This window comes from Fukomys damarensis, unplaced genomic scaffold, assembly GCF_012274545.1.
Source record: "Fukomys damarensis isolate Sample0158 unplaced genomic scaffold, DMR_v1.0_HiC HiC_scaffold_5, whole genome shotgun sequence".
NCBI lineage: Eukaryota > Metazoa > Chordata > Mammalia > Rodentia > Bathyergidae > Fukomys > Fukomys damarensis.
Window position 1 is genome coordinate 28,950,162 of NW_022900917.1, and position 23,699 is coordinate 28,973,860.

Consider the following 23,699-nt stretch of genomic DNA (forward strand, 5'->3'; position numbering starts at 1 on the left):
GGGGCCAGGGATTTAGCTCAGTGGTTCCGCTGCCTGCCTTGCAAGCACAAGGACCTGAGTTGATCCCCAGGACAAAGAGAGGTTGATGAACAAGTATGATGTTACAGTAAAAGAACTAGTTCTGGTGATTTTTTTTAATAGTACACTTACTATAGTTAACAATAATGCCCTGCATAGTATATTTCAACAATAACTATAAGAGAGGATTATGGATGATCTTACTAAGAAGCTTATAAATATTCAAGGGAAAGAACTGGTAATTATCCTGAACAGAACATCGCATAATATATACACACTATAATGTATATAATATATATTTTATATTTATATGTTATATGTTATTATAATATATATTATACATTATATTTTATTGTAATATATACACATATGAACTGAAATATCACATTTTACCATATATATGTACACTTAACTGTGTATCAAACATAAAAATTATATTTCAAAAAATAACTTTTTTTAAATTAAACTTGAAAAACTTAAATTACAAAGATACTTTCACATTTTGTGGAATCTTTCCCTACATTCCCATCATCATTTTGATAGTCCCACAAACCTTAGAGAATAGGTACTTATATGCAGTTTATTTTACAGGACAAACTGCCCAAATTCACAGAGTTAGTACACAGTAGAGCTAAGATTTGGACAAAGTGTCACTCCAGAGTCCATGGATTTAAGCATCATGCTTTCTGAGGGCCATGGACAAGTGATGACAATTAGGAAATATGGAGATAGATATTTCTCAAATGGGGAGAGGATCAAGAGATGGGGTGATGTAAAGGGAAGGGGACAGAGAGGAAGAAATTAAGATGTGTTCTGCACATGTACTAACTCAACATAAGGAATGTAAACGTTAAGTACTATAAACCTGGATTAATAAAAATTCTAAAAATAGGACTGGGGATTTAGCTCAGTGGTTTTGGCCCCTGCTTTGCAGATGCAGTGATCCAAGTTCAATTCCCAGTACCAAAAAAAACAAAATTCTAAAAATAAAACAGAAAACAATACTAGTAGATAACTAGTAGATAATAAGGTTTTTTATTCTTGAAGAATTGGTTGGTTCTATTTTGTGATATTGAAAAGCATTCTTTAGTGTTTCTCCTCCTGTTACTACATTCTTGATTTTATCTATAAAAATATCCTCTCAAATACAGACTTCTGTAACCACTGTGAAATCCACATGGAGATACTTCAAAAGAACGAGGATTAGAGGTCCCATTAGACCCAGCTATCCCTGTGCTGCATATCTTTCCAAAAGAATTAAAAGAATCATATCACAGCAATACATGCACACCTATGTTTACAGTGGCACAGTTTGAAATAGCTAAAACTTGGAAACAACCCAACTGCCCATCAACTGGAGACTGGACAAAGATGTGGTTTTTCTATTAAATGGAGTATTACTCAGCCATAAAGAATGAGAAACGAGTCATTTATAGGAAAATGCATATTGAAGCCATACTCTTAAATGAAATAAATAGGATATGCATGTGTAAATATCAAATAATTTCTCTGGTGTGAAAAACTAAATGTGTAAATAAGGTTCAAATTGTGTAATTGATAATGTGAAATAGGCAGAAAAGGGCTAAAGGAGTAAATGGGAGGGATAGGGGAAAGGAAAGAAGGGAAAAGAACATGAGAAAAGGAAAAAATGGAAACAAAGTCTTTGTAAATAGGGAATAATGGAGGGAGTGAAGGGAGGGCAGGGAAATGGGGAAAAAATAAGAACCAAGATACATCATGTAAAGGCACAAGATCTCAATGATGAATGTATCTGTACTGTATACCTAAAATGTACCAATAAACTTAATGCAAAAAAATACCCTCCCAGAGGGTCAGCGCCTTTGACACCTCTTCACCATGAAACAGCCTCCGAGGGGAAGACCAGTTCAAATTTTAGACCCTGCTTGAATCTCGACACTCATCTCACATCACCTAAGGGCAGGGATGTAGCTCTGATCAGGCTGGCCTTCCGTCAGGGTCTCCTTGTATCTTCCCCATCATGTCCTCCATGGCATTCTGCTCTTTCCTCATCTGGAAACCTCTTTTGGATTTAGATCTCAGCTTAAATATTACTTCCTGAGAAAAGTTATTGTAATCTTCCAGTTGAATTTAATTGTCCTCTGTAAATCTCTTCCTCATAAATCTCCACTGGAAATTATTATGATTAGAAATCACATATTTGTTTTGTTTCTCTTGTTGACTTGTATGTTTCTTGAAAGAAAAGCCCACCATTTCTGTTCATTGTGACATCACTTAGTATGCTTAGGTCTAAGCAGAGTGCCCGACATAAAGCATGGGTTAAAATGATGAAGGAAAAAAATATTCAAGTGAGGGAGAAAGAGAGGAAATGGAAGAGAGGAGGGGAGAAGAGAGAAGGGGGAAGGTTCATTTCTGAGTCACTCCCATCCGTCTTCCCTGGTGTTACTGTCTGCCTTCTGGAGGTATACATGTGTCCTTGCAGTTTACTTCAGGGCACTCAGACATCTTCATCCTTTCACTGTCAAGCGTACACTGAACAAATGCTTGTCATTCTCGAAAAGAAATGCTCTCTCCCAGAGCAACTACCACTCTACCATTTTAAGACCGCTTCGGATATCAAAACATGAAATTATAGTACTCGAAGATTGACTTTTCAGGTTCGATTTTCTGTACAGCTCTTTATATTTGCTTTCAAGCTGCATTTACTCTTTGTCCATTAAGATTCCTCCTAGGCTGCGCTTTAATTATTAAAAGTTCTTTTCTGTAGTGAGGGTGAATCAGCCTCTTCATAACCTGTATTCATTGATCTCGATTCTGTATTCTTGAGCAGTCTAAACTTGCCACCCCCACCTACCCTACAGTGTTCCACCCAGTTATTTAAACAGGTAGTATGCATGAATGTGCATTTACCCTTCTCCAGGCTAAACATTTACTTTAATGTTAATAAGTGTTGTTATGAAATTATGCCATCTAAAGCTATTCAAGCACTTAAGAAGTGGTAAAGTATATGCATATACTCAAACAGCTAATGAGAATAACAATAAGAACATTAGAGAAAGTAAAGTTTCTTCAGGGTCAAAATTACTCTTTTCAAACACTATCGATGAGGCCTCTGCTAAGTCAAAGACCTCAGGCAGAATCTGTCAGCCCTGCCCTTAGGCCAACAATATAAGAAGCCCAAATCCCCCCATATTAGTACACTCTGGTAAAATTATTTGCTCATTTCTAAGTCTGTCCTAATAGACAAGGTGTCAGAGCTAATTATTTTTCAAAGCGCATATGCTCTTCTATGCTTCATTTGGAGAAACTTTCAATATGTCTTTTATGTTTCTCACATCTTGCTGCTAGCAGACAATGACTAGTTCAGATTATGTTTCCAAGGATGTTTTTACAGCAAGGAAATTTGGAAGAGAGAGAGACAGTGTTTCCTGTGGAGCAAGGGTAGATCTGTTTGGTGAACAGTAAAATGATGAAGATCATATGACCCTTGAGTGTAAAGGTTGGGCAAGTTTATCTGCCACCCCTTGAGAAGACTGAGATGTCCTGAGCTCAGGGTTACTCCGCTGTTAAGAACATCCACCATAAGTACAATAGCCACCTGAGTCTCTCCATGTTTTCTTCATGGGACTCAAGGATGAGTTACAATGTGAACTTGAAAATCATGCTTCCTGCTGTGCTATAATTAATAAAATCTTTTGTCACTGACTCCAAGTCCTTATGTCTTCTGCTAGCATCCATGTTAGGTCATACATCAGGTAAAAAATTCAGATCCTTCAGAGTTCTTTATGGGTGCAAGTAACAATGAGAGTTCACCTTCAGATCTAAGTGAGGGAGATGATTCCAGCTCAAATCCTTTGATGATCCCCAGCTACTACGATGCATAGACAAGTCATAGATATTGTAATGTGTCTGAAGTTGTGATCCATAAATTAAGAGATAATAAATGATCATTTTTGTTTAAAGCAGATAGGTTCTAAGGTAATTGTATTAGCGACAAAGATAACTAAACCCTGAGCAGATATGAGACTGTATATAAGACAGAAGGGAGAAAGTCTTTGAAAAAAAAAAAAAGGTCAGAGAAAGCTTGATGGTTTTCAGGATAGCTTAATGGAAAGTGACCAAAATAACCTTCAAAACTGATTTTTAAAAAGGAGCTTCTTGTCCAGTGTAACAACTCTGACTACTCAGGCTGTTCAGAAACTTGGACTATATTTGCAAGTAAATAATTGACAGTGGTGTGTATCTCCACATATACAAGTTACTTGTAGATAATTATTTAAAACAGAATCAAAAGAGAAAGAAACTTAAAAAGCTCTTTAATTAAAAAGCCAGGAATCCTATATTTTCTCAACCTTTATTTCTGTTTTGTTCATGTGGTAATGACTTCTTGTTATCACGTTGAGACATTTTTTTCTATCATCTTCAAGAATTAAATTTCCCGGGCTGGGGATTTAGCTCAGTGGTTCTGCCACCCCTACCTTGCAAGCACAAGGACCTGAGTTCGATCTCCGGTACCAAAAAAAAAAAAATTAAACTTCCCTACCACAATGAATATTCACAAAGATATTTATTGCTTTGAAACAAGTATTACATACATTTAGTAGCCATTCCATAAATATCTGTTGATTGAAACTGACTATAGGAAAAAAGCCACAATTTTCAGTATTCTATATCTGAAGTCAGGAGGCCAAAATCATCAATATTTCCATTGACACTATGGCAACTTTACAAACCAATCTAACACAAATAATCAAAGCTAAAGATAATTCTAGATCAGCCATTTTTCTAGGAAATCTAAGTTTCACATCATTAATTCTGAACTACAATAATACATCAAGATATAATAGTTATTTGCCTTATAGCTTTTAAATTTAGCTAAATTCATAGATTATTCATTTTGTTTTAATTCTGTTCAATTCTGGCTCAAGAAAATTGTAAATTAAGTATGTCTTCAATAATATTGACAACCACAGATAGATAATGTTAACAAACTTAGTCATCACCATTACCGATTCACTGAAAAATCAATGAAATCATGGGTTTCTATTCTTGGTCTGTCACCTTTAAAACATAAAATTCGTTTTTAGGAGAAAGTATCAAATATAATTCAGTACTTTGGTACATAGACCAGACTCAGTGCAAATGTTCACAATGGCCAGAATCACCACTGAGTTATTTTGAGGAAATTATTAGCCTCACTACAACTTAGTTTCTCTATCAATACAATGGGAACAATAATAAGTACTTTGTGATAGTGAGAATTTGGCTCATGTAAACACAATATTGCAGTACTGCTACTACTACTACTATTATTATTACTACTACTACAATTATTAGTAGTAGGAGTAGTATCTGAATTATTTCTCTAGAAAAGTATATTATATTCAACTGGTTCTGATGAAATTAAAAGATAACCCAATTGCATTCAATGCATGGGGGGGTCAATTATATTTACCAAAATATCATGGTGTGTCTTATTTGAGTTTTTCAAGAATCAGTTTTAAACTATCTAAATGTTTAGCTGGGGGAAATTTCTCCTGTTTTCTCATGAAGCATTAAAAAAATTTTAAAGACGTAGCAAACATCTCTGCCCAGTAGCACAAGCTTCTTGCCCCCCCATAATTCGGCTATATTACATTAGAAGTAGCAGGGCCTTGCCGAGCTCGCTTCCAGCCAAGGTCAATCTGACTCCAACTAAATTATTTTCCTATGAATTACTCATTTGTTCCATTCAGCAACATACACTAGTGCCTCCCTTTCACAGTCCTGCCTGCAATACCTGATATCATCAGTTATTGTCTAGAGGCCACCTCCTTCCCACACTTGTAAGGAACAAACAGTGGATGTCCTTGGAGGCTTTTTTGCTGCCCAGAGCAGCTTAGATCAGCCTCAAGACCTGCTTCTTCTCTCAAGTCTCTGTGTTGATGTCCTCTGTTCTTATCAGTATGTATCATATCATCTCACAGGAGATCGAGACCCACTACAGGGATCATCAATAATGTGCTCTATAAAGACATTTTTTATATACCTTCTAATGATGGAATTATCATTAGAAGAAAAATTTGCAATGTGATTGTGTAGCCTCATGCCTCAATATACTGTTCATCCACATCTGTAAGTTGCTGCCTATCACAAGACAGTGTGATATCTGTCACTGGTGTAAGATGCTTTTACCATTTTGCCAGCCTAGTTCAAAGAAGAAACTCTAATTTTGAGCCATAATTTGTAAAAGGAAACAAGACACACGCTACTGTCATTAAAACTTGCACAATAATTCAGTATACTGATTATAAATCTGGAATTAGACTAAGAGCTGGCAGCTGTCACTATACCTTTTGCCTTCTGGCTTCTGTGACTCTGTGCCCACTTAGATGTGTTAAACTCCCTGGGAAGAGTTCTTATATTCACTTGTCCTCTCTCTTACCTTGTCAACGTAGCCCTAAAGGTGCCAGAATTCTCCCATGGGAGATTATTACACTGAGTTCTCCCATTACCTATACACCTCTCCAAGAGTTACTTAATCTAGTCATTTTGACAATAAAGATTAACTGGCAAAACTCCACTTCTTATACATTGGTTAAGATTCTCTGGAGGGAAATATTAAGTAGAATATATAGTTTATATTATATATAATATATGGTATAATATATAATAACATACATATCTATTAGATATAATTATGCAAAGGGATTTAATAGGTAGGCATATAGAATCAAAGGCAGAAAGAGAAGATCCAGGAGCTACTTAGCCCAAGAAACTGGAAACTATAAAACAAGAGGGATCAAGGATGCAGTGCCATCTGAGATGAATGGCATAAAAGCTCCCTGGAGAGTCACTGGTATGAGTCTGCACTGGAACACTGAAGAAAGTGCAATCTGATATTCACAAACAACAGCAGCAAAAACTCAGATACACTAGCTCGTGCAGAATTTCAGCTTTCAAAGAATGCAGCAGACTCCCTCTTTCTCCTCCTTTCAGTCCATTGGATAGTGTTATCCACTCAGGTTTGGTCTTCCCCATCAGTTTCCTGGCCTTTATGTCAATCATCTTCAGAGTACACACGTACACACACACAGCACACAAAGTGTTCTTTAGTAATCTCCTAGGCAATAATCTAGTCAAGTTGATATATCACAACTAATGGTCATACCTTGTCAATGTGACACTTAATCACACTTCTTTAAACTGTACTTATTCGAAGTAAACAGAGTACTGACATGACAATACCAGTTACATAATGTAACTTTCCTACTAAAACCGAAAACACAACAGCTCCTTTCCCAATGTCTCAACAATCCCAACATTGCTCATAAGTCAAAGTACAAAGTCTCCTTATAGTTTCAAGAAAAACTCTTAGCTGTGAACTCATGAAATTATAAAAAACCAAAGTTACATTATCTCAAAAGTACAAGGGAACAGATAAACACTCGCATCCCAAGAGAATGACTCAGGGTAAACATTCCAATTTATTTGAAAATACAAATGGGGAAAATAAAAAATCAAACCCAAGATCTGATGCAAGATCAAAATGCAGCACTACAAACATTAAGTCCTGTAGTCCTATGTCTGAAGATTTGGGCCACACATTGGGTGGCCCCAGACCTATGGTCTTGCTGGTTGCAACCCATATCACAAGATAAACATTTTAATCTCCATAACCTCCCTGCCAAGTGTGGTCAATGCCCCTCCCTGGTCTTACTCAGTTCCTCTCTATTAAAAACAAGAGTCTCTGCCATACAGTAAACAGTAGCAAGCATTAATAACTGGTGATCTCAGATGAACATAGCATCATAAAAAGTTCTGAAAATAGAAATATAAATAATAAAGGATGAAGGGCTAGGGATTTAGCTCAATGTCTCCGCTGCCTGCTTCACGAGTGCAAGGTCCTGAGTTTGATCCCTGATATCAAAAAAAGAAAGAAAGGAAGAAAGAGAGAAAGGATGAAGTCAGCTTTCCAAAACACTGTAGTCCTTGGAAAGAAGAAACATTTATGTATATAATACATATGTAATCATATTATATATAAATGTACATACATATGCATAGACAAATACTATGCAAAGAAAATATTTGTAGCAAAATGCTTTCACTGATAAGAATAGGACCCAACTCTGGGTGTTATCACAGACATATTATAAATACTACACAATTATTAAGTCGCTAATGAATCATGCCTCCAAACAAAATATGTAACCAATCTCTGATAATAGTTTTATGAAGAAAGAATGCATCATACATCAAACTACTTTGTTTACTGAATAATATGGAAATTTTCAGGTAAGCATTATGATTGTAATTTGTGACTCTACCTATTCATCTTTTAATAGCTCTCTTCCAATTATTTTTATTTTTTTGGAGGAAATTTTATCTTTTTCTGAGATGATGTTTCTTTTTCTTCAATTTCCTGACTTAACTTGTTTTCTGTCCCAGTTATGTATTCATACATATAATCTCCAGATAAAAGTAGATTTTTATTTTTTCACTTTCTTCTCATAGTATTCTGGTTTGAATATTGCCTGATTTTTTTTTTCATTTAAAATATTCATAGAGTTTTCTGCACCAACAAGAAAATGACTCTATCTAAAAAAGGTGGATTTTAACTTTTGTATTGTCATTGTCAAAGTATCGTGTGCTTTAGTACAATAAACTTTTTTTAATTAACAGAAAGTCACTGGTGCATCACATGACTTTGTTGATACTCTTTCCTTTCTTTAATACTCAAAATTCTATCCCACTTCTTTCCCTTCCTTCACCTCTCAGCCTCTAAGAGACTCCTCCTCTTGTCTTCTCCCCTGCCTCAAGGCAGGACCTTCCAAAGACTTCCACTTCTGCTTCTACACAATGCTGAGATCTGCCACACGATTCTTTACAACCAGTGTTCTCATCCACCAGTACCGGATCCCTTCTCAGGACTCCTCGCCACCTCGGGAGTGGCCCTGTCTGTGTGTGACCCCCACTAAATCCTGTGCACTCTATTGGCTCTTCCATCTCCACCTGATCCCAGCACAAGCCATGCAAGTGGCTTTGCATGTTCCACAGAGTAGCTTATTTTCCATTTAGAAGTATCTTGTAGTCTGTAGTATTATTTGTCTCCTACTTACTTAATAGGCTTGGTAATAAGCAGTTTTATTTGTTCTCCGTGTTGGCTTTTCTGCAAGAATCTGGGGAGATCAAATTTGGACAGTGATCATCAGACAATTTACCATCTGAGAAATAAAGTTAACTGAGTAAACAGTAACTAATAATGTAAATTTACACTACACCATATTGTTTCCCTAAGTTTAATAAACTTTTCAAGTACATGCCATCTCCCATCAGTTAATCTGCTATAATCTGCCTGAATGACAGTTAGAGCCATTTTCTTTCTGTTTTCAGCTATTCCTTTTGCACCTTCATTGAGTCACTCTTACTATTTTGACACAGAGAAATGATAACACTACAGCTACAACGTGAACATATGGATTGGAAAACTATACTGAGTGAAGGGAAGACAAAGTCCTTGCAGCAACTGTGTCCAGCATATGCAGTAAAATCATTTGGAGAAAAGCTCTCAGTAGACCCTCCATACATATCTTTTCCTTTTAGTACAAAACTCTAGTTGTTTAACTAGAGCCATAAAAGAAGCAACCAAGTCACATCAATTAGGTGAGAATCACTATGCAACATAAAAGGTACCTATTACAAGCAGGAGGTTCAAACTCTACCCGGAGTAATACCACCAAATGGTAATAAACCGAACTGTACTGGTCAGCTTTCCGTCTCTGGGACAAAATAACTGACACAGATTTAAATGAGGAAAGGTTTATTTTGTTTCATGGTTTCATATTTCAGTCCTCAGTTGGCTGACTCCAAGTCTGAGATATTATGGCAGAAGGGCCGGTAGAGGAAAGCTGCTTATCTTGTGGTATCCAGGGGTAGAAAAAATTGGAGTCAGAGAAAAGGCCACCCTTCAAAGGCACACATCTCAGTGTCTTACATCCTCCAACTTAGCCAAACTTCCTAACAGTTCAGTTAGCTATGACCTAATCCATAAACTGATCCACTGATGAGTTAGCACCCAATCTCCTTCTAAATGTCCCATACGTAAACACATAAAACTTTTTGCAGGGGGGGGGGCATTTAAAACCGAGACCATAACACAACCCAACAGATTCTTCCCTGGCGGCACAGTCATTCATACAGGACTGTGAATCTAAATTTTCAGGAAACACTCAGCTGATGAAGAAAAATTCATTCTCAGACAATTCTCTGAACATGCATAGTATAGACTTTGGTAAATATAAGTGATTTGTGTGTATTGACCCCTTGTGATTTTGAGTCACTTTAAATTTCTGCACAGAAATAATAGTCATAAGTATATGCCTAAAAAATATTGCCATTCTCATCCTGCCAACTATGACTTGTTTCTCATAGATATATATAGATATAGATATCTATATATATATATATATATGAGATAAAGTTCTATACACCTATATCACATATATATCAATCACAAAATATGTTGTACAGCTGAATTGTATTGCATGTGGCACAATTAAACTATATGTCATCATAAAAAATGAAACAGCTACAAGGACAGAATCATGTTTCTATCTGAGAAATTCATCAGATAATATTTAGCACTTCATATCTAGATTCATTCTATTTGAATTGGTAATGCAGTATCTAATATAAAAAGTATTAATTGTCAGATGCTATGTGAGGCATCAGCATCACTGATAAGACTGTAATATTTAAGATTTCGTATTTGTATTTCTCTTTCTATACTTTAATTTTTAAAAACTTCTTGCAGGACACTGTGAAGTTTTCTTCTGGTCATAGCAACTTCAAGTTGTCTTCAAATTATATTAAAAATTGGTTTAATACAAACTCAAAAGAAGAGGCTCTAATTTATAGTATGTTGCCTGACTACCATTCAAGGACCCATAACTCACAATCAGAGGTATAAGACAAAAAAGGATCAAATTCAAAGTTGTACATAGTGAGAAGAAGCTGCTAACTGACACATGTGCCTACAGCAGTCCACTTGGCCCAACTAAACCAGTTTGCCTAAGTGACTTCTTCACCTGTATTTCAAATTCATGAGTATTTCTGCATTAGTACAAATTTTTTAAATAAAAAATGAACTGCATTTAAATTGACTAAAAGTAAACTACACATTACAATTAGATAAAAATAAATATTGAACAAAAGCACTGAATGAAAATTTCATAAATATTTAAAATAGACAAATAAAAGCCACTTAGAATGAAACTAGGGGTTTCTATTATTTCTATAATTTGGCAATTCTGAAAATGCTTTAACAACACTAGGCTGTATGTCTTCGTAGAAAACTCTTTTTAAGATGGTTCAATTTTCAAAAGGTGGATAGAGGGGCTGGGGATTTAGCTCAGTGGTTCTGCCACCTGCTTCACAAGTGTAAGGTCCCAAATTCAATCCCCAGTACCAAAAAAAAAAAAAAAAAAAAAAAAAAGAAAGAAGAGAATATTCCAATGAAGGCCAAATCACTTAAAAGCAGTAGTATTGCTAGAGAAACAAAAGTTTAAACAACTTATTCACCAAGCTGGATCAGTTGTGAAACATTTATTTAAACTAAATTCTTGTCTTATAATTACATATCAAGCATGTCATCTCCATACCACATGGTATCTCTGTCATCAGGCTTTCAAGGCTAAAGATCCGGGTTAAAAAAGTTTTGCAGGCCGGGCGTGGTGGCGCACAAAATCCCAACACTCAGGAGACTGAGGCAGCAGGATCGCTGTGAGTTCAAGACCAGCCTGGGCTACATAGTGAGTTCCAGGTTAGTCTCAACTACATAGTGAGACCCTGTCTCAAAAAAACAAAAACAAAACAAAACAAAACAAAAAAGTCACTGCAGAATGATGTTACGCTTGAGAAGATATGAGAAACATGTCATTCTATTAAACAGACTAGGAAAAATATGTAGAAAGGATATATTTTATAGAGCTCTTAGAAAAGTAAGATTCCATTTTTTAGATAAATCAGGGGCAAATGGATAAATGAGACAACTTATCAAAACTTAAGAATTGGCTGATTTAAGAGAAGTAATTACCAGTGGGAGACTCATGAGAATGTATGGCAATTTCACTGTGGATTATTTTTAAAATCCCTAATGAACTGAAAAATAAAGGAGTCATCTAGCTTTCCTCTATGACAGTTCTGTTTTAATATGTTCCAAGCAGAGAAAACAAAATATAAACAGGTAAAAGCTCCATAAAAAAAAAAAAGAAAGAAAGAAAGAAAGAAAAGCAATCAGAGATGCAACACAATCCTGCAGGCAAATGAGACTGAAAAGCCCAGTATAAATTAACAGATAATGGCTAGCGAACTGAACTTTCACAGCAACACCGTAGCATACACACACAAAGCAACCCATGGTAGCAATATTAAAACAGACTAAAGAGAAAGAGGCAAAAAGGAACTAAAACCAGTTAGGAAGCTGCATTCTCTACAAATGAGACCCCAGAATACCATGGTGATATGATGATAGATGAAGAATGAAGGTGAGTATGATGATGCAGTGGAAGTAAAATGAAAAATGAATGAAACAACTCATGGAACTTTGAGAGTGGTAAGGGTGACCGAGATAAAAGGAAATTTCACAGAAAACTTTGGGTTTTGAGTGACTGGAAGGATGGATGTAGCAAGGTGGTAACAATGCAGCTACGTTGTTCCTTCCTTTCTGCTGTCAGAGATCTCAGAATGGTAGTATTAGTTCAAACTTCTAACTCCTGTCTCAAACTAAAGCAGAGAAAAGCTATGACTTAACTACTTAACAGTTTACCCCAAGCATCACTCAGGCAGCACATTTACCTACTACCCTGAGTGTCGCGCGCAGGTGTCAGATTCCTGTATTGAATAAATTTGATAAAATTATTCTTTTTATAATTCCTGTTATATTATCATAAAAATTAATTTAAAAAATAAGAAATTTGTAGTCATCCCACATTTAAATAATGGCCTGGTAAGAGTTTAAAATTAGTCTAGCTCCCTTAAACTGCAAAACTGTGTCACAGGTATACTCACATCTCAGACCTCCACAGCAATTAAATGTATACAGCAAATCATCAACTTTTCCTTAAAAAGTGAATTTTTATTTTTCTCTGAATAGAAACACACATTAAAAATAAAAATCCAAATGTATGAAACAAAGTACCTAAAACTTAACTTGTAAGAGTAATCTATATTTAGACTCTTTTCCATGTCCAAAAATACCACTCTATCATTTACTAGCTGCATTTTGTTATTACACTGCACAATTATATAGTTACAATACCCATCTGATTAACTGTAATATACTTAATATAACCATATATCATCATTACATTTATATGACATAGTTTTTAACTATTGCTGTACTGATAGAAATTGAAGTTATTTCTAGTGTTTTGACCTTTTGACACTATGCAATGCCTTTGTTGAACATTTTTTTAACTTGTATAATTTTCTCTTAAGGATACATTATGATTTCAATGCTTAATTATATTAATGCACTTCTAAATAGTTCTGATACATATTACTAAGCTACAACATAGAGGGTATGTTAATTTAGATTTCTATAATAGCATATTCAACTGCCCATTTTCTCTCCTTTAAGACAACACTGAATATAAACTTCGTAAGTTTTCAATTGGATAGGCTAAAATGACATATCACTCTCATTTTACTTGCATTTTGTGGATTACTAGTAAGTCTGAATACATTATTGGCATATTAAGCATCATTTTGCCTTACATTAAAAACAATTCTCAGTTTTTCTTCCCACAACATGTATAAGCTATTTTCATAATAGGAAAGTTTTAAATTTTCATGTAAACATCCTTTCTCATTGGATTACTGTCTTTTGTATCATTGCCTAAAAATCTCTTTTGAGATTTAAGGCATATTTTTAGCTGTATAAATGAAAAGAAAGCTAAACACCTGTAACATTTAATGGTACAGATAGACATTTTTATTCTAAAAGTTATGAACAGGGGGATACAAAAGAATGAGATCAAACCAGTCTAAAATCTAGCAGAGTAAACATTAAATCTCACAATTTCACTTTTATTTATTTTTACATTTCACTGAAAGCATTTTATTTGCCTTTTGGACAGAAACAGGAATTTATTTGCCAGGAAGGGTGATCCCATCATACTTCTGCTGGAACCAGCACGTAGCCTCCTCTCTGCTGATTCTGTGTTTGGCTCCAGTGCAGCCTGTCCTGCGCTTCTTGTCTGCAATGCTGAAGCCTGGCCTACCCAACACCACAGAGAAGTCCAGGCCATAGACACCAATGCTTGGGTCGTATTTGATGCCCGAATCAGTATGTTCCGGGATCCCAAAACCAGTTTCCAGTATTGGAGAAGTTATTTTTCCTTAATTCATAGTCTCACACCTGCACACCTTTCTCCAGAATTTCTTCTGCCTTGGCCCCATGGACTGTGCAGTGGACAGCAATCTTTTCATTTCTCCTGATGCCAAAGGATCTGACAGTGTATCTGGCTTTAGAAAATACAGGGGTCTGGCCTGTGAGCTGCTCCATCTCATTGGCTGCCCTGGTCAGTCTGTCTCCTCTCTCCCTGACACAATGTTAAAACAGATTTTGCAGATGCGAAGTTCCTGCCTGGGGTTCTCCTTTTCACCTTGATCCATCACAATTTCACTTTTAGAATCTGGCAATCTGTGGCAGGATGTGGACCCTAAAAGTCTTGGGTGGCTCTGCCCCTACCTAGAGCACTTTTCTCTTGAGCCAGCTGTGTTCTCTCTTTGCAGCTTTTTTTTAAGTCAGTCTATGTTTCTGACTTTTCTAAATTTCTGGTGTCCCTACTGAACCTTTAGCTTTACACTCCGCTTTATACACTGCACTCTATGGGGCACAATGCCTGGTCTCCCAGGCCTTCTTCTGGAATCTGAGTGGAAGCCTTCCTGACACCACAATTCTTGCAGTCTACATGCAGCTGAAATCAACACCATGTGGGTGATGCCGAAGTCTGTTGCCAGCTGAAGCAGTAGCCAGGCATTTTTCTCTCTTGGCTGTAAATGTGGAGCACATATGAAAAAAATCTGGAGGAACAACTTTCCTAGGCCATCACCATTCTGGAACAAGGTGCCCTGGGGCTCTCTTCTCAAAGAAAAGTCTTTTACTCTTGCAACTGAGGCTGTAGAGGCTGAAATACTGTTGGTTTTCTGATGTCTTTTAAACTACCTTTTTTGTTGCCTTTTTCTGAAATACTTGGCCTTTTTTATTAGTCTTTTTAGTGACCAATTTTTTTGTTTTATCTTTGCAGCCATAACTTTAATGGAGGAGTTTTTGTTTTTGTTTTTGTTGTTATTTTTTCGCCAAATTTAAAACATTTTAAATCATTTTGCTGGGCTCTTTGCTCTTGATTCTTAACATAAATCTGGCTAAAGACTCCCAAAAGTAGCCATGCCAAGATCTCAACATTACACTGTTTTAAAAATTCTTCTGCCGATTACTCTGCTGCCCTTAATCCCAGTCTCAGGCGGTCTCTGGACATGAGAAAAACACAAACTTTTTGCTAAGGCATAACAAACACAGTCTGAAATCCAAAAAGCCAATGCAGTCCTTCCTCTCAGCAGAAACCTCTTCAGCCTGGTCTCCACCAGTAGAATTTCTACCAATCTTTTGGTCTTCTAAACTGACCAGAATTTCCCATCAAGTACAACCCAAAGTATTCAAGCTCGACCTAAGCCCGCATTTCTGAACCTTTCCAAACTCTTTCCACAAGCCATTCTCAAAGCCTACTAAACCACATGGTCAGTATAGTCACAGCAACCACCCTACTTCTGGGGTCTGTCTTAGTTACTTTTCTCATTGCGGAGACAAAACATCCAACACCCAAAGTTAAACGAGAAAAAGTGTATTTGGGTTACAGTTTGTAGAGGTTTTAGTACATAGTTGGCTGGCTCCAAGGCGCAGTGGCACATGGCAAAGTGGTGTTGCACAGGAGAAACAGTTCATTACACACAGAAAACAGCACAAGCAACAAGGGACTTTAACAGCGTCTTGTTGCCCTTTTTATCTCACCTAGATTATTTAGGGTGATAGCACTCACACCCTTAATCCTAGTGCCTTTAAATCTAGCATTGTACTATGAATCAGTTTTATCACACACTCTATTGTTTTGTTGTTTGTTTTTGTCTTTGTTTTGAGACAGGGTCTATGCAGTTGAGACTGACCTGGAACTATGTTTTGAACTCACAAGGATCCTCCTACCTCAGCCTCCTGAGTGCTGGGATTACAGGCGTGTGCCACAATGCCCGGCTAGACACTATGTAGTTGAGACTGACCTGGAACTCACTATGTTTTGAACTCACAGGGATCCTCCTACCTCAGCCTCCTGAGTGCTGGGATTACAGGCGTGTGCCACAATGCCCGGCTAGAAAGAGGAAGGAAGGGTGCAAAAGCCTACAGCACCCAGTATTCCCAGGCGGTCTCCCATCCAAGTGCTAACCAGGCCCCACCCTCTTTAGCTTCAGAGATCAGGCGAGTTCATATCATCACACACTCTAGATCCTGCTACCTCTGAAAAATCCCCATTTGTGAGGCTTTGGGGAGACATCTAAACAGGTTTTTTTGAGGCATATTTTTTAAGTAATCTGTTTTTTCCACGATGAGCTGAAACCTCATCTACAGACATTCTGGTTGTATTTGATGAACTGAATATGGATGTATTTCCTTCTCAGTTTTCTCCTGTGTCCTCCAATTTTTGGAACAAGAAAAGGACCTCTGCACAGAATCCTGGATATTTAGCTGTCTTCTCATGGCCCAGCTCTGAGTTGTTTGGCAGTCATCCAATAGAGATGTAATTGAAAGGGTGAAATGACTACTTGGAAAGACAGTTTTATGAAATTTAAAGATAATCCACATCTATGCAAATTTGTGCAGATAAAATTGTGACTTAAGTATGTAGGAAATAAACAGAACTTTTATTAATTTACTTATGTGCATATAAACAAAATTTCAAAACCAGAAAAAACTAAAATCTTTTTAAATGTCTCTCAGCCCTCACCCACAGCCACTGTCAATTTTGTTTACTGACATTCTTCCCACGTGATTCGTTTTCAGAAACTGCACATTATATCCACAGTAATCACACAGAAAACATATAACTACTTTTTCCATATTATAAAACCATCACAACCTCCCAATAATTATGCAGCCTCTTCCTAATACTTGAGTATCATGAGTAAAATTTAATATTTTTATAGTAGTGTGATTTTATCTCTATCTGTACTTCCTCCTCCTTTAGTCAACCCAAAACTATACTTTTCTAATAATTTCAGATTATTAAGACTCCTAATCTTGTCTCAAATCTGATCATTACCACTCTATGCATGCATCATTGTTTTATTTTCTGGCCTCAGAGCATTTCCTCACAATCCAAGGTAGAAATAATATAGTTTCTTTGATGCCCTTACTATGCTAGATGACTATAATTGTGTTACTGCCCTCTCTTCTGAAGAGGATCTTGAAAGGCTGAATGTTTTATGTATCTTGCCATCCCTAGCATCTGAAAAAGCACCAGTATACAGAAGTTCCCTAAGTATGTGGTCACTAAACAGGAGTGTAGTGTAAAGTCAAGAGCTTTGGCTTAAATTTCCACCTGAGCTATTTAATTGTGCTAATATTCTTCTTCCCCACAAGATTGTTTCTTTATCTATAAAATGTAAATAATAGTACAAATCTACAAAAATATTACAAGAATTAAGTATGATACAGGTAAAGAATAAAATGTGTTCAACAACAGTCATTGTTATGTAGTAGTAAATAATACTAAGTAATATTTCTTCCTGTAGTAGTACCTACAATAGTATGAAAAACTGAAAAAATGAAGTTTGATTATTTTCAGGATTTTCAAAAATTAATTTTAAGAAGAATTAGAGAATAAATCAGATATAAATGTGGGGGATTTAGCTCAGCGGTCCTTCCACCTGCTTTGCAAGTGCAAGGTCTCTAGTTCAATTCATGGTACCAAAAAATAAATAAATAAATTATATACAATTAATTAAACACCAATGTAAATAAGTTCCTGAACATTAAATGTGCTTTTTTAAATAGTATTCATAGATGAAATCATGAGGCACTAATACACTGGAATTTTTAGAATTGGAAATTGTTTATTCTTGTTACTTTACTACTGTCCTCGTCCACATTAAATAATTGCATTTCTATCATCTTAATGATTTTTTTCTGCAACATATATTATCATAAAAGACTGGTAAAAACTGAATTAACATAAGTTTCATAAAATAGTTCATTAACTTATTGAACAGAATGCAAATCTTTTAAATCTGTGTTACATATGTTTAAAATTTAGAAATTTGAATCAATTTCTATACTATGTATATTGTCACTGTTAGAGATTAATGATGAACACTAGTATCTGGGAACACTATAAAGTATTGACTAATCAGGTATAAACTGTTTCATGTTTATGTTCCATACTTGGTAAGTCAATTAAGGATGCCACCCAGATAAAGCTATGTATAAATGTTATTACGGTAACTTTCTATTTTACTTATATCACCTTCAAGTCCTCAGGTATTAATTCTACAGTCTGAACTGCATAGTCAAATTTTCGTATAAGGAGAATGTTGCTGCAAGTCTAGTTCCTGTTCTGGCCCTGCAACAGTGCTCATCTTTGAATATCACATGATATAACTTCATCTGTAAAATGAGAAAATTGGACAGGTGCTATGATCTAACTCACCTCTCATAACCAACGAAATTTGTATGTTGAAAACTTGAACCCCAATGCACAAATGTTGGGAAGTGGGGATGAATAGAGGTACTGACATTACACCTCTCAATGCATAATTATAATTAATGTCACCCTCTTGCGCTCTTCTGTCATGTGAAGACACAGCTTTATTTCTTTTTTGCCCTTCCACTTTCTGCCATGAGAAAATGCAACAAGAAAGACTTCACCAAGTACCAGGTGATGCAGATTTGACTATCAACTTCCCAGCCTCCAGAATTATAAGAAAACAGTCTTCTACTTTTATAAATTGTCCAGTTTTAGGTCTTCAGCTAACTCAGTAGAAATGGAGTAAGATAATAAGAAGTATTTTCATTCTGACTATAATTTCTCGTTCTTCCAAGAGACATTTTCTTTCCCGACTAAAATTCTTCACTATTCTCAGATTTTAAACTAGTCCATTTTCATACTTAATGAGAGATATAAGCAGCTCTACAAATAATTACAAAAGCAAGAATGAAAAAAGAGACCTGGAAGTTAAGTGTTAACTCTTCTCAGAGTTAGTCTCAAGATTCCAAATGGAATGTCAGTATCATGGAAGAAATATTTCCAGATTCTCTCCTGGTTGAGGCAGTATTTTAAAAATGGTCATTGTCATTTAACATGCATTTCTCTTCTGTGAATTTAGAACTTCTTCATCCTTTACTATGCATCCTACATATTCAAATCCTACTTTTTTCAGATTCACTTCAAATTCCACTACTTCTTTCTAGAGCTTTCTCGTGTTCAAATACTTACTATTTTCATGGACAGAGACTACCTTTCAGATAATGGCTCCCAAAGAAACTGAAGTATTCAGTGCTTTATAATTTTTTCACCAAAAAACTGCAAACATTGAATGATTAAGTGCATTTATGCAGATACACACATACAAAAAGATGAGTGAATGGTAAGATATGAAGCTGCAAAAATTATCTGGGACTTTATTATGGAAATGGTGTTAGATGTTCTGCACACATCATGTGTGTGTTTGTGTGTGTGTGTGTGTGTGTGTGTGTGTGTGTTTAGGTATAAAAAAACAGCTTTGAAGAGCCATTTATATTTGATATAAGAAATGATCCACTCCTCACTAACATGAGACAAAGATAGGTATTTTCTTCTGTTTGGCAGTTTTAAATACTGATATTCCTACCACTTGCAACAACACACAAATGTAGAACCTTGTAGGCAGATGGCTTTTTTATTCAGGGTTAGTCTTAATCTCAAGACTCTAATTCTTATTCAGCCATCTATGAACAAGTCAACTTAAGATTAGCAGGACTAATCTTCTAAACTCTTCCATGGTAGAAGTTTTGTATGTGCTGCCTCAGACACTTAAAAATTACTTATACACTTAGAATGAAGTTTAAATTCTTTAACATGGCTTACATTTGCCACTCCATTTCACAATCTTCCTCCACTTTGATCTCTCCATACTCTGCTATTTTCTTTGATTGCAATGTTAACTACTACAATCACAGATTTTTTTTTTCCTTTGCAAAGTCATATCCATCCTTATGTCTCCGTTTAAATGGCTTTTCAGGACAAAGAAATTTAACTGAAAACTCAAGAATGATGGAGTTTCTCCTCAATTCACTATGTGACAGCTTTATATTGTACCTACTGAAGCATTTATCCACAGTATAATGTGGTTACCTGTTTATCAGCCTGCACTTTGCACTTGAATGCATTAACCCCATGGGCTAGGGAGGTGTCTTTACAATTATAGTGGCAGGCACAGAGCACTTCTTGATTGATATTTAATAAAAGGAGGCAATAATACCACATATGATACTAATAACAATATCAAAAGTCAAGGAGATAAAAAACATTTCCTAAGTCACTATTACAATAATGAAACTGATTTCTACGACTTGAAGAACTCTGATAAGACAAGACCTGTAAGTAAATCCAATAAACAAAAATAAAAAATAGAGCAAAAAATTTTAATTGTGGGAAGGGATCACATAATATATGTTTGGTAATACTAATTGTATCATTTTTATTGATACCTATAAATAAAATCTGTTCAATTCTCTCTTAACAAAGTTATTCATAATATTAAACTAATAAAAATTAGTTTTTAGGGCCAGGGATTTAGCTCAGTGGTTCCACTCCTGCCTTGCAAGTGCAAGGACCCGAGTTCGATCCCCGGTACCAAAAAAAAAAAAAAAAAAAAAAGTTTTTACAATGATTACAACTTAGAATTTTTGTCAAAATTTTTAAGAAATACATTCTTCTGAGACTCATGACAGATAACAAATATATTCAAACATAACTGAAACAAGTTTCATGAAATACCTAACCTACCATCCAAGATACTCTACACTCTTTCTGCTCTAATTCATTCCATCCCACCCCATTCTTTCATTAATGTTATTTTAGATTCACCAATAGGTATCAATACCAGTGCATTACCTTGTGACTCACGCTCTAAAAATTATGCCTTAGGGGAAAAAAATCACTAAATCTTGGTCACAATCCAAATGGATTTTCAAAACTGAAGTTTCTAAGCAATATATAAATTATAGTTTAACTTCAAGTATAAAATCTAGCTTTAAAAGATATAAAATTAGTATTTTTCATAAAATGTTGAAATTTTTGAAATCTTCAGCTAAATAAAATTGAAATTGATATAATAGATATAAATTTTCAATCTGTTGCTTTTTTCACCATTTATTAAATCCATATCCTTTTATGAACAGAACTTTTTATAAAGGCAAAGGCAGGTATTATTTTCACCAAAATATCCCTTGTGCACATGTATGAATTATTATATTAACTCTAAACAATAATGTCCCTGAAATGTGATAACTTAAATTGGATGATTTATGCTCTCTGGACATTATAATCTTTGTATTGTGACCAATGGATTGAGTAATAGATACTTTCTAAATGAGTAAAGATATAGATAAACTAATAAGATTTGATTAAAGTATAAATAAGCTTATTTATCCAATAAATATCTAAATAACATCTGAGCTTTAACCCGGATAAATTTATGAGATTTGTGAAGGTGTAACTCATTGCATTCTTACCTAGAGAAATACAATGGTTAGTTATCTCAATAACATGTAGTCATGCTTATATCTCTTTATATTAGTACCAAATTAAATATTTAATATGCTGCTACTCCTAATGATCAACTAACTCCTCTACTTTCACTAAGCTTAACAAAAAACCTACTTCTTATTTCTTCTCAATCATTGCAATACATTGAATTTTAATGTCTTCCAGAGGTACCATATGTTAAAGTCAGGTGCTGAAAATGGTGCCATTAGAAGGTGGTAGAACATAGTGGGAGGTCTTAGATCACTGGGGGTTTATCCTCAGAGGGGTCTGTGATATCCCATTCTCCTCCTGTTTAGTTCCCCCTCACTTCATGACCACGAAGTGAGCAGTTTTACTTTGCGACAAGCTTGAGCTATGATTTGTTGCCTCTCCACAGGCCCAAAGCAAGAGACAAAAGAACATGGACTAAAATCTCCAAACTATGAGTCAAAATAAACTTTTTTGCTGGAAGTTGATTATCTCCGGTATTTTTCATAGTAACAAAAAGTTGACTATCAGAGTAATTCATTCCTCCAAAAGCATACTGGGTGAGCACATGTGTCAGACAGAAGGTTCAGTGATAAAGATACAATGGAGAAAAGGGGAGATATGGTTTTCTGTTTTTACGGAGTGATTATTGCAAAACAGCAAACTGAGAACAATCAAGTAAACAAGTACCTAGACATTCTAGATTTTGCTAAGTTTTACAGTGGAAATAAGACACAGACAGACAGATGAGAGAAAAAAAACATACAAAATCTAAAATATCGAAATGAGAAGTAACCAGGTGTATAAAGAGCTAGGGGAAAATTTCCCATGCAGAGAAAGAAATGGTGAAGATTCTAAGCAAAAATGAAAGAAACAAGGACCCTATTGATGAAATATAATCAGCAAGAGAGAATGAGAAAAGGTTGAGGAGATAAACAGGAGCCAAATCAAGCAGGGCCTTGAAAGCCACAGCAAAGAGTTGGATTTTGTTCTAAGTGCAACGAAAAGCTGCTGAGGACTAAGCCAACTTGTGACCTGATCTAATTTGCATTTTTAAAAGATCACCTTAATTGCTATGTAAAGAATGGATTGGAGTGTAAACTGAGTCCAACTAGACACTACTGAAGCGAATCTAGGGTAGAAATGGCATGACTAAGGAAGGTGGTAGCAATGCAGATTTTATAAAGTGGAAAAAAGTTAAGATATACATTTTGTAAGAGAATCTAAGATTTCCTCAGTATCAGAAAATAAGGTCAAGGCAAAGAAAATAATTAAGGAATATTTTTAATTGTCCTGAGCAACTGATGGATGGTAATGTCATTAGCCAAAATGAGAAAATTCAGAGGAAGATCATTATCCAAAATGAGAAAATTCAGAGGAAGAGTGGCTTATCCATGATACCTCCATGATACCTGCTCAAGTGAAAGTATACAAACCGTGTGTTTAAATTTTTTAATTACAAAATTAAACTCATAACTCATTAATATGTTATGTCACTGTACTCAGACACCTTTGTAGTAAACTGTCATGCTTAGTTTAAATACAGAAATTTTAAATTCCTTGGAATTCTGTGCAAAAGTGTGGCAGCATAAAGAAAGCCGATCCCTGGACCTTAGCTCACCTACCTTATTTTTCTTTTTTCTTTTTTCTTTTTTCTCAAACTTGGGTCCTTGTGCTTGCAAGGCAGACAGAGGAATCACAGAGCTAAATCCCCAGCCCCCACCTTATTTTTCATATCTTCTAGTATACTGCACTGCAATATCTTCAAGTTACATACATTTGGATACCCCAATCTAAACATCCAGTTCTTTCCACTCTCCCATCCTACAAATAGCCACTCACTGAGCCATTACATATGTACACTAGCTACCCAACCCTTCTTACAAGGAAGAACCT

At 35.5% G+C, this 23,699-nt stretch overlaps 1 protein-coding gene and 1 pseudogene across 9 annotated transcripts in view; both read right to left on the reverse strand.

Moving 5' to 3' along the window:
• Ralyl (RALY RNA binding protein like) overlaps window positions 1-23,699 on the reverse strand; it is a 658,084-nt gene that overhangs the window by 597,068 nt on the left and 37,317 nt on the right. The gene's annotated exons all lie outside the window — the stretch shown is intronic.
• LOC104877020 overlaps window positions 14,128-23,699 on the reverse strand; it is a 45,739-nt pseudogene continuing 36,167 nt past the window's right edge.